The following is an 11,788-nucleotide window of genomic DNA, read 5'->3' on the forward strand; positions in this document are numbered from 1 at the left end:
TTTCAGGTATGACAAAATTTCTCTTGTGGTTTTTCTAGACTAGTTTCATATAAAGTTATTCATGGCTTTGGGGATTAAAATTTTAATAATATTCTGCGGTGTATGAGTTATCTTAGTATGATTTAAATCCCCAACAGTTATAACTATTTATTTAAATAGAAAAATAAAAACTAACTAAAATAATAACCAAATCTAAAAGGATATAGCTTGGGTTGCCTCTCAAGAAGCATTTCTTTATAGTCACTAGTTTGACTATGATACCTTTTTTCATTTCATCATCATTGTAAGAACGCTTGATGCTTTGTTTTATCACCTTGAATGCTCCTGTAAGCGTGCTAAAAATCTCAATATAGCATAAGATAAAACTTTTACCACTTTAAAGGTTTTCCACCAACATGGTTGAAGTTGCCATGGTAAAAGATGGAGGCATGAACTTAAGCTTACTACTTGCTATCCAACCACAAAATCAAGATCATAAGAAGGTGGTTGATTATGCTCATCATAACACTACATAGCTTTGAGATGTAGTGGTGGTGGCTCTGACTCAATAGTTGGTGCTTGCTTACTTATAGGTGTTAGAGTAGGATTACCTTTACCTTCATTAGCTAAGTCCACTCTATATCAATGAGCTGTGGAGGAAAGGTGTTTAGTTGCATTGAAAATAGAAAATTCAACTATCGCCTCACTAATTATGAAAGTTATCCTGCCTACCTTTACATCAATGAGTGCATCTGTAGTGGTCAAGAATGGACATCTTAGTATGATTAGAACCTCTTAATCCTTTTCCATCTCAAGTACAAGGAAGTCTACTGGAACGTACAATTTCCCCATTTTAAGCAAGACATCCTCTATAACCCCACAAGGGGGCCTTATCATTTTGTTAGCTAGTTGCAAGGTGATTGTAGTAGGTTGAATCTCTTTCAATCAAATTCTCTTAGCAATAGACAAAGGCATAATTGAGACACCAGCACCCTAATGACACAAAGCTTTTGAAAAATTAATATTACCAATTGAGAAAAGAATAAAAAAAACTCCCTAGGTCATTAAGCTTTGGTGGAAGCTTGTTTTGGATTATTGCATTGCATTCCTCAACGAGTGTAATTGTCTTAGAATCCTTTAATTTGCTCTTTTTTGTCAATATGTCCTTCAAAAGCTTAACATATAATTGTTGGTCCCAAATAAATGTGCTAGAGGGGGGTGAATAGCATTTTTTAGCTCTTACCAAATTTGGCCTCTAATTGGGGGCAAGTTAAAGCTCAATGAAGTGAAATTAAATGCAAGATGAAGGAATAATCTAACAAGAATGAAATGAAAAATAAAACAAGGAAGACAATATAGAAAAATTTATAGTGGTTCAGTCAAAGACTTACATCCACTACCTTGATTGTTCAACATTTTCCAAACCAAATCACTATAAACAATGAAATTCCCAAGCTTCCACCAAGCTTTTACAATGGCTTTTCACAGGCTCAGCCACAACCTTTAACAATAGTTTTTCTCGGGACCAATCAAACCCAAAACTAACTTTTCTAGGCTTAGTTAGAACCTATACACTTAATCAAGCAAACCCAAGCTTGATTAATCCCCTTAGAGTGTCTCTCACACTCTAGGCAATCAAGGAGAAAAGAAATAAAGAAGTACCTATGATCACTAACCTGATCTGAATGGTACAAAGTGAAGTGCTTAACTCTATTACAAAGATTAGAGTGAAGTGTAGAAAGTATGTAGAGAGTTTTTGCTATTTTTTGAGCTCTTTTTGATCTTAGAAGCCTTCAAAAACTAGTTCCTAGTTGTTGAGAGGGCCTTTTATACTTGAGAAATCAACTCTGATGGTAGGTAGACAGATTTTGACTATTGGAAATAGTTTAGGGGCAATTCTAGCTATTAATTTATCTTCTAGCATTCAATTCAACTTTTCAAACAGAATGCTCTTAGTCGATTGACATTGCTACTTAGTGAATTAAGTCGTCTCTCTCTGAGCCTAGTTTTTGGCAATAGGCTCTTAGTCAACTAACAAAACTTCTTAATCAATTAAGTTGTTTCTGTCTCTGAACCTAATTTTTGGCAGTAAGCTCTTAGTTGACTAACATTATCTCTTAGTCGACTAAGTGTTCTCTGTTTCACAGTTTGCTTGAACCCGTCAACTTCTCTTTTAAGTTTTATCCAACCAGCTCCCTCGATTATCCAACTGAGAGGCTTCTTGTTTCATTGCTCAATTGTAGCTCCTTATTCTTATGAGTTTTGAAATTTGATTTTGAATGATTAACTAATTATTGAACATACATTTTTGTCCTGCACACTCAAGTAGAAAAGTCAAACATAAATGAATGAGAATGTTTTGTTATCATCAAAAACTAATGGAGCCAACAATCTCCCCTTTTTTGATGATGGCAAAACATTCCTTGATTAAACGCGGAATATCTATTTCTTATTTTTGTTTTGCACCAGGTTAGAATTTCTCCCCCTAAGTGTGTGCTCCTCCTTAGTATATGCACGGTCTCTCTAAATCCTTTTTTGGTGTTCACACCTTATGAAAGATCACCTATTATCTGTTCTTATGGATGATCTTTCATGTCCTTCCAGCTCTTTGGAAAATCAATGTGTTGATTTTTAGTCCTTTGTAGAGTTTCTAAAGGTGGAGGTTCTGCTTCTCTTTCAAGTGAATTTTCTTCACTATTTTTCTTATTTTCTAAGCTCATTTCTTTCATTTTTCTTTCAAAGTGCTCTGCATCATTTTCATCAGCAAGAGCTTCCATTTATAAGGCACTAGATTCATTAAAAACTACATGGATATATTCTTCAATTGTTAAAGTTCTTTTGTTAGAAACACTATAAGCTTTTGAGTTCAAAGCATATCCTAGAAATATTGCTTCATCATTCTTAGCATCAAACTTACCTAGGGAATGTTTTTCATTATTTAATACAAAACATTTGCAGCCAAAGCTCTTAAAGTGAGAAATATTTGGTTTTCTACCTTTGTACAATTCATATGGGGTTTTTGATGTCATGGCCTTATTGATACTCTATTGAGAATATATGTAGCTATATTGATAGCTTCTGCTCAAAAGTATTTGGGTAGATTGTTTTCAGAAAGTATGGTTCTAGCCATTTCTTTTAAAATTCTATTTTTCCTTTCTACAACTCCATTTTGTTGAGGTGTTCTAAGTGCAGAGCAATTGTGATCTAATCCCTTTTCATTACAAAAATTTTCAAAATCATCTCCTTCAAATCCTTCTCCATGATCACTCATAATACTAACAATGACAAGTCCTTTTTCATTTTGAACTCTCTTACAATGATTCACAAATGCAAGCAGTGCATCATTTTTATGAGCAAAGAAGTAAACCTAAGTGTACCTAGAACAGTCATCAACTATCACAAAGCCATATGATTTGCCCCCTAAGCTAGTTGTATTTATTGGACCAAATAAGTAGATATGCAGTAGCTCAAGGGGTCTAAAGGTTGAAATAATCTTCTTGGTTTTAAAAGATGTTCTAACTTGTTGACCTAGTTGACAAGCATCACAAATCTGATCACTTTCATACTTAAGTTCAGGTAATCCTAGAACCTGATTCTTTCTCATTAATTTTGAGATAGTATGCATGCTCACATGTCCAAGTCTCCTATGCCATAACCAACTATCATTTTCATCATTTGCCATAAGACATGTTTCACAATTAATCTCAAGATCTTCTACAAATATAACATACATATTTTTAATTATTTTTCCTATGAATGAAAATCTATTGGTACTAATGTCTATCACTTCACATTTATATTAATCAAAACATACTTTAAAGCCTTTATCACACAATTGACTGATACTTAATAAATTATGCTTTAAACCTTTAACAAGTAACACATGATTAATTTGAGCTCGAGAATTCTTACCAATAGTTCCTATACCATGAATTCTACCTTTTAAGTTATCTCCAAATGATACAGTACCTCCATTTTTCTTGTCCACTTAAGCAAATAACATTTCATTTCCAGTTATGTGTCTTGAGCAGCCACTATCCATGTACCATACTTGCTTCTCCTTCAGTTGAGCTCTTGAACATATGTCTTTTCGGTTAGGCTCAACTTGCAAGACAGATTTTCAGTTTTTTCTTTATAGGTACCCATACCTTGATGGGTCTTTGAAGGGTAGCTGCTACACAGGATCTTTTTGGAACCCAAATCTTTTTTTTTTTTCTGCATGCTTCTGTTTCTATAATAGTTATAAGATAGGTGACCAATTTTATCACAAATATAACACATAGGAGAAACATTAACAGAACTTTTCTTGAAATATGTGTTTCTTCTTGATGTTTTATTTTTTACATTCTTAAGAGCAGTATTTTCATCAATGACTTTTTGCAAAGCTTCAGTCCTATTTTTCAATTCTAATTTTAGAATTTTATAATCTATTTTTGAGTGTTCAAGTTCAGTTTGAAGTAAGTTTCTTTGTTTCAAAATAGAGCAGAAATCATGAATTATCTTTTCTAAATCATTCTCAAGAGATAAGGTCTTTCTTTTCAAAACCTTGTATTTTGATGCAAGTTTTTCAAACTCATCACAAAGACATTCATATTTGTCTTGAAGTTCATCCATAGAAATGTCACAAGAAACAGAACATACCTCGGATTCATCATCTCTTACCATCAGACATAAATTTGCTCTTTCCTCCAGTTTCTTTTTTTCATCATCTGAACTTGAAACATCACTATCTGACCAGGTTGCAGCTAACATTTCTTTCTTCAATTTTCTATTTTTATTTAGAGTTTCTTCCTTCAGCAAGGGGCATTTTGACCTGAAGTGTCCAAGCTTCTTACATTCAAAGCATATAAGCTCTTCTTTCTTGTGGGACTCATTTTTATTTTTGGTTCTCCATGAAGAACCTTGATTTCTTTTATACCCTTTCTTAGCTAATCTCCTGTCTCTTTGTCCCATAAGTTTTCTGAACCTTTTAGCTACCATAACCAATTCTTCATCATCATTGTAGGATAAATTTTCCAGCTCCTCTTCAAGAATGCTTGCCTTTAAGGCAATGCTTTTCATCTTTTCTTTTGCTTCTCTCTTGTCCTCGTCTTCCTCTTCTTTAAGTTCCAGCTCACGAGTGAGAAGAGACCCATAAATTTCATCAAGAGTGATGACATTTAAGTCCTTACCTTCACGAATAGTAGTCACTTTTCGCTACCAATTTTTTGGTCTACTTCTAAGTAGTCTTTTGACAATTTCATTTTCAGGAATTGGTTTGCCTAGCTGACTAAGTTTATTGGTGATGTTTGTGAACCTATCAAGCATGCTGGTGATATCTTCACCAGGTTCCATCTTAAACATCTCATAGTTAAGACTTAGGAGAACTATTTTGGACTCCTTAACTTGAGAAGTCCCTTCGTGGATAATCCTAAGTTTGTCCCACACTTGTTTAGCTGTGTTATAGCTTGACACTTTGTTAAACTCAGTGGGAGTTAAGGCACAATGTAAAGTGTTTATTGCCTTAAAGTTTGTCTGAACTTTTTTGGTTTCAGCTTCAGTCCATTCAGCCCTTGGCTTAGGAATCATTTCATTTATCACTACATTTATGGTTGATGGAATGAACGTTCCATCAGTGATGACATCCCACATTTCATAGTCTATTGCCCTTATGTAGATAGGCATTCTAGTGTCCAATAGGGGTAGTTTGATCCATCAAACAGAGATGGTCTATTTGTAGATTGTCCCTCAGCAACTGTAGTTTTTTGAAGAGCCATTTGGATCTCCCTTAGGATTCTAAGCCTTAAGAATGAGAGATCTAGCTCTGATACCATTTGTTGGTCCTAAATAAATGTGCTAGATTAATCCCCTTAGAGTGCCTTGCACACTCTAAGCAATCAAGGAGAAAAGAAATAAAGAAGTACCTATGATCACTAACCCAATCTGAATGGCACAAAGTGAAGTGTTTAACTCTATTACAAAGATTGGAGTGAAGTGCAAAAAGTATGCAGAGAGTTTTTGCTATTTTGAGCTTTTTTTTTATCTTAAAAGCCTTCAAAAACTAGTTCATATCTGTTGAGAGGGCCTTTTATACTTGAAAAATCAACTCTAATGGAAGCTAGATAGATTCTGACCGTTAAAAACAGTTTAGGGGCAATTCTAGCCGTTAATTTGTCTTCTAGCATTCAATTCAAATTTTCAAACAAAATGCTCTTAGTCGACTAACATTGCTACTTAGTCGATTAAGTCGTCTTTGTCTTTAAACTCAATCTAGTAGTAGGCTTTTAGTCGACTAACCAAACTTCTTAGTCGACTAAGTCATTTCTGTCTCTAAACTCAGTTTTTGGCAGTAAGCACTTAGTCGATTAACACTGTCTCTTGGTCAACAAAGTATTCTCTGTTTCACAGTTTGCTTGAACCCACCAACTTCTCTTTTAAGTTTTATCCAACCAGCTTCCTTGATTATCCAACTGAGAGGCTTCTTGTTTCATTGCTCAATTGTAGCTCTTTATTCTTATGAGTTTTGAAATTTTCTTTTGAATGATTAACTAATTATTTAACATATATTTTTATCCTGGACACTCAAGTAGAAAAGGCAGACATAAATGAATGGGAATGCTTTATTATCATCAAAAACTAATGGATCCAACAATGATAGCATTTGCTATAAAGCTTCTACAAAAGGAATGTTGATGTGGAGCTTTTTGAATACCTCAAGAAACTTTTGAAAGTGCCTATCAAGCTTTTATTTCTAAAAGTGCTGAGGAAAAGGTGGTGGTGGTGGTAAAGTTGCCTTTACTTTCTTTTCTTGAATTTGTTTGTAAGCTGTATCAATCATTGTTTCATTTGCAACAAGCTTATCTTGAAGTTTTACTTGCCTAACACTACTTTCAACCTCTTTTCCGTTCCTTAAGGTGATTGCCTTAACCTGTTCCTTACATTCTTTCCTAGGATTCACTTTTGTATCACTAGGTTGTCTTCCTTGAACTTTGTTGTTTAATAAATTGGCAAGTTGACCACCTGAGCTTTAAGGTTTCAAAGTGTTATTGCTTGACTCTAAATGGGAGCTGTTTGACTTTGTATAATACTACCTTTCCTTGTTAAGTACTACCTTAGCAAATCTTCAATAACTGGCTTTTTTTCATTTTAGAAAGAAGCTCTAGCTTGTTGTTGGAATCTTAGAGGTGCATTTGGCCTTAAAGTTGATGAAAATCCTTGGTTGTTGGCCCAAAAGAAGTTTCAATGGTTCTTCCACCCTGGGTTGTAAATGTTGGCGTAAGGGTTATTTTGCTGTTTGTTCCAACAAATTGCACTATTTTTGTCAAACTTGGACACTGATTACTTGTATGATTATCTCCACTATATCCATAAGCTACAAAATGACTTTGAAAAGAGTTAGTACTAAAAAATTTAAGTGTCTTAGTTAGTACTACCTATGTGGATAGTGCTAAAATAACATCTCTATCAAGAGCTCCAACTACTTTCCTATACATTGATCACTTTGCTTGCCACTGGTAGTTGTTTGTAGCCATTTCCTCCAACGAATCATACGCTTCGTCAATTGATTTAATCATTAAAGGTCCTCCCGTAGTGGCATCCATGGTGATTCAAACATGACCACTCAAACCATTGTGGAATGTCTATACTTGAAGCCACTTTGAAAAACCATGATGAGGACAATGTTGAAGTAATTCTTTGTATCTTTCCCAAGCCTCGTACAATGACTCAGAATCTTGCTACATGAATGATGTAATATCATCCCTCATTTTCTCTATCTTAGCCAGAGGAAAGAACTTGGCAAGGAACTTTTGAGCAAAATCATCCCATGTTGTTATTGAGCCAGTGGGGAACGCATTTAACCACATTTTAGCTTTATCCCTCAATAAGAAAGGAAAAACCCTTAAACGAATTGCATCATCTGTGACATCATTGTGTTTAAACATATCACAAAATTTCAAAAAGTTTGAGATATGGCCACTTGGATCAATATTTGGAAGGCCCCCAAACTAGACTAAGGTTTCAATCTTAGTGATGATAGCTGACTTGATCTCGAAATTGTTTTTTTGAATAGCTGGCCTTCAAATGCTCGATGGAATTCCTTGCACTAATAAGATAGCATAATCCCTTAAGCAACGATTTTTAGCTACTACGTGCTCTTCGATTTGCTATTCACCCTATTGATCAGCCATTGTATTAATTGGAGCAAAACCTTGTTGATTTTCTCAATGAAGTCATCGGAACATTCTCTCAATCTTTGGATCACAATGTATAATCTCCAATATTTTTGCTCTTCTCATACAATGACTGAACACACCCACAAAACAAAGAAATAAAACCTAAATTAAGACTAATCTATGAAATTTTAATATTAGCAAATAATAAAGAAAATAGAATCCACAGCAATGGCGCCAAAAAACTTGTCAAATTTTCATGCAAGTGCACACTATTGCAAACAAGTAATATAGTAGGAGTATCGTTCCCATATGGATTTCTTTTTAAATTTTCACTAAGTACTAAAATTTTATAACAAAATAATCTTATTTAAGTAATCCAAAATTTGAAGAAAAATAAACTAATTAAAATGAAATTAAACTAAACACTAAATTAATCAACATAAATTAAATATGCTTGAGAAAGGCAATGGATTAAAGACTTAGGATTATGGGTTCATTCAACATTTCATCTGATACTAGCTTCTCTTATTATTTATCTTTCCTAGGTGGTTTTACCAACCTAAAATCCAATGCTATTGTCACGACCCAAACCCGGGGGCCTACGACAGACGCACGAGCCTAGTAGGCAAGCCTATTAAACCTAAGCAAGCTTTAGAGTTAAAAATCAAACAACACATAGCCAAGGGATTTCATATGTCATATTCATAACTAAGATTCAAGGTCAATATATTACGCTATCCCTGGCATATAATTCATACAATTATCATAAGGTCACAGATTGACCATTTATAGTGAGTTCATACATAACAACCCCTAGTATACAATATTACATGGCACTTAGTGCCTACAATTTCCAAAATACATTATTTTCTAAACTTAAAATTTCAAGTGAGAAAGCTAATGAGGACCTAATCTAGCAGAGTGACCAAAATAGGGAACCTACTAGATGCCAAAATCGATATGTCAATAGACGACCTTTGCCACGCTTTGTCCAATGGCCTATTTATCTGCACATCATACAACATGGGTGAGTACTATAATACTTAGTGAGTGGTACACATAATCAGAATCATATACATACATTAAATACATAATAAAAATTGCACTGTTAATGCATCTACATGATCTAGCAAACATCTCCAAATATAGGGCATATCGTTATCCCTAAGTCTACAAAATAGGGGAATATCATCATTCCCAAGATCTCTAAAGATCATCACTCACATCATTACACTTACTCTCGAAGCCAAACATAATCAGTCACATCATTGTCTACGACACACTCTAGTCACCGAAGTATCGCATAGATTCATATCCCATTTATTTAATTAAGGCTCTCGTAGGCTATTTCACATCGTATACACATTAAGTCAATGAGTGATCCTCCCTTGGACATCACGCACGGTGGCCAACTTGAAGAGAATCAAATCATACCTAACACTGAAGCAATTGGAAAAATACAAGTCATGCACATGTTGAAGCAATGGGCGAAGAATCAAATCACACCCAGTGTTGAAACAACTTGTGGAAAGTCATATCATCGACCAAAGTAATCTCTCGACAATCAGCATCGTCAAAAGTAATCTTCTGTTAGCGACATCGCTTACAGTAATCTCTCAACAAGTGGCATTATAGCACTATAGGTAGGAATCACAGGCAAGACTAAGCCACAACCTATAGTTACCACCATCCCTACATGCATACACATAGTCACAAGGTAATGGGATCCACTCAACCTCAAGTCAAATCAATGTCCTAAATTAATTCCTCGAACGAAACATAATTCCACAATGGGACCATCATGTCTTTATTCTTCCATATGTCCACAACATAGAAACAATCACATTTATTGAGCTTCTTTTGGCAATAAGCTCATTAAGTTCTAAATGCCTCAATAATCATAGCTCATTGGCTACATATAACTCAACAATGTCATTTTAATTTAATTATGGCCTAATAGTCGCATATACATGAATAATATCACATCAGATTAGGCATCAATATCCTATTAATAAATGGGCAACCTAATTCCACATTGTAGAATCACCATCACACTGATTTAGTCACAAAATATCTAGTAGCCATTAAAATCATACATCGCCTAAATGTCTAACAACACATGTTTCCCAATGGCATTCACAAGCAAACACATATAATAACATGTACATTAACAATACACTAGCCTAGGCACATGCATCTAGGCAATCACATTCACATATATACATACCTAGTGCACTGGCCTAGGCATGTTCAACTAGGCCTACATTCATAATATAGTACCAGTGCAATGCATTTTCCATGTGTTATGCATCACATCCATTTAATTAACCCACTGCCTATCAACTTGTTTACATCAAGTATCCTTTTAAGTGAAAATATTCGCCATAATCGATTTATATCCTATATAAACCAAAATATATAAATCTTAGTCATTAACGCAAATTATGTAATCATTAGAATCTTATATGATTATTCTTAATATTTTATCAAAACAATATCCCTCCTCTAATATTTTGAGAAATTTAATATTTAAACTTCTTATTGAGGTAGACCCTTTTCAGCCCACTATGACCTTGAGTGACTCAACAAGCCATAATGAAACTAATTAGGTAGGTAACTTAGCTTGCCAGTTAGATTTTACACAACTCGTAGATTAGGAAGGTGACAACTCCTTCTTTAAATGCATCATATACATTATGCCTAACTATGCCTCTAATACCATGCGGTCAAGTGTGGCACATCCAAACAACATGAGACTAGTTGAGTGAGACACACCAATAACTCAAACGAACTCGTATAAAAGTTTGGCCTTAAGTGATTCAACAAACCTTTAATTAAAAGAGTAGCCTAGTTATCTTGTTATATGGTGGAAGGTAACTTTTTGACTCAATATATTAATAATGGATCTTATTTATTAATTCACTAATTAAGGTCTCATTGATTTGACATTGTTGACATGCGTAGCATTTATCGCATTTCAAATATATCATATATATATATATACTGAAAAATAAATCTATTACATGACAACTACTAGGATGATTATGGACTTTTATTAACTTTAATTTCCTAGAGCCATTAAGGAAATTAGTTGGTCAAATTTCTAGGGGATTTTACAAACATCGCTTTCAAGCTTTGCTTGTAATCTCCTTGCATCTCCATGGCGCCTTTAGATCTCTATCATCAAGTTACAAAAATTTTCTTATCTAATCTGACTTTTACCTTTGGATGTAACTAATTACATTTTATAATCAAGAAACCTTGGGTTACATTTGAGGGGAGTTAGGTGAGAAAAAATTTTACAACTTTAGAGAAAATGAGAGTTAGGTAAGGTGAGCAGGCCCTATTTCAAAATAAATACCATGAGAAATAAATTTAACCATCCATGACCTAATCTTTTAACATCTAAGTCCATAATTAGCCTCATGTTTCATAATCACAATCAAAAGCAAAGAAATAAATGCAAGCTCAATATCACTTTGTGATCTTGTGTATTATTTGAGAAAAGCATCAATTAACTTACTTAAAGTGCTTGACTGAAATTATTTGGTATTGCTTCATTTCAATTTAGTGTTAAAGAAATTTCCACATTAAAAAAATTAAAATAAACCTCTTAGTCCTTTTCCTTAAATAGAAATCCTTTAAAATAAAACTTT

The 11,788-nt window shown here is 34.0% G+C and overlaps 1 non-coding gene across 1 annotated transcript; it reads left to right on the forward strand.

Annotated features, from left to right (window-relative positions):
- Positions 1-7,620: 7,620 nt before the first annotated feature.
- Positions 7,621-7,727, forward strand: LOC149526207 (small nucleolar RNA R71). The gene has a single exon (XR_016352238.1). It is a non-coding gene; the product is annotated as a small nucleolar RNA R71 (small nucleolar RNA).
- Positions 7,728-11,788: the final 4,061 nt, after the last annotated feature.

Source organism: Theobroma umbraticum, unplaced genomic scaffold (genome assembly GCF_002168275.2).
Source record: "Theobroma umbraticum cultivar Fairchild unplaced genomic scaffold, ASM216827v3 scaffold_69.0, whole genome shotgun sequence".
NCBI classification, from domain to species: domain Eukaryota; kingdom Viridiplantae; phylum Streptophyta; class Magnoliopsida; order Malvales; family Malvaceae; genus Theobroma; species Theobroma umbraticum.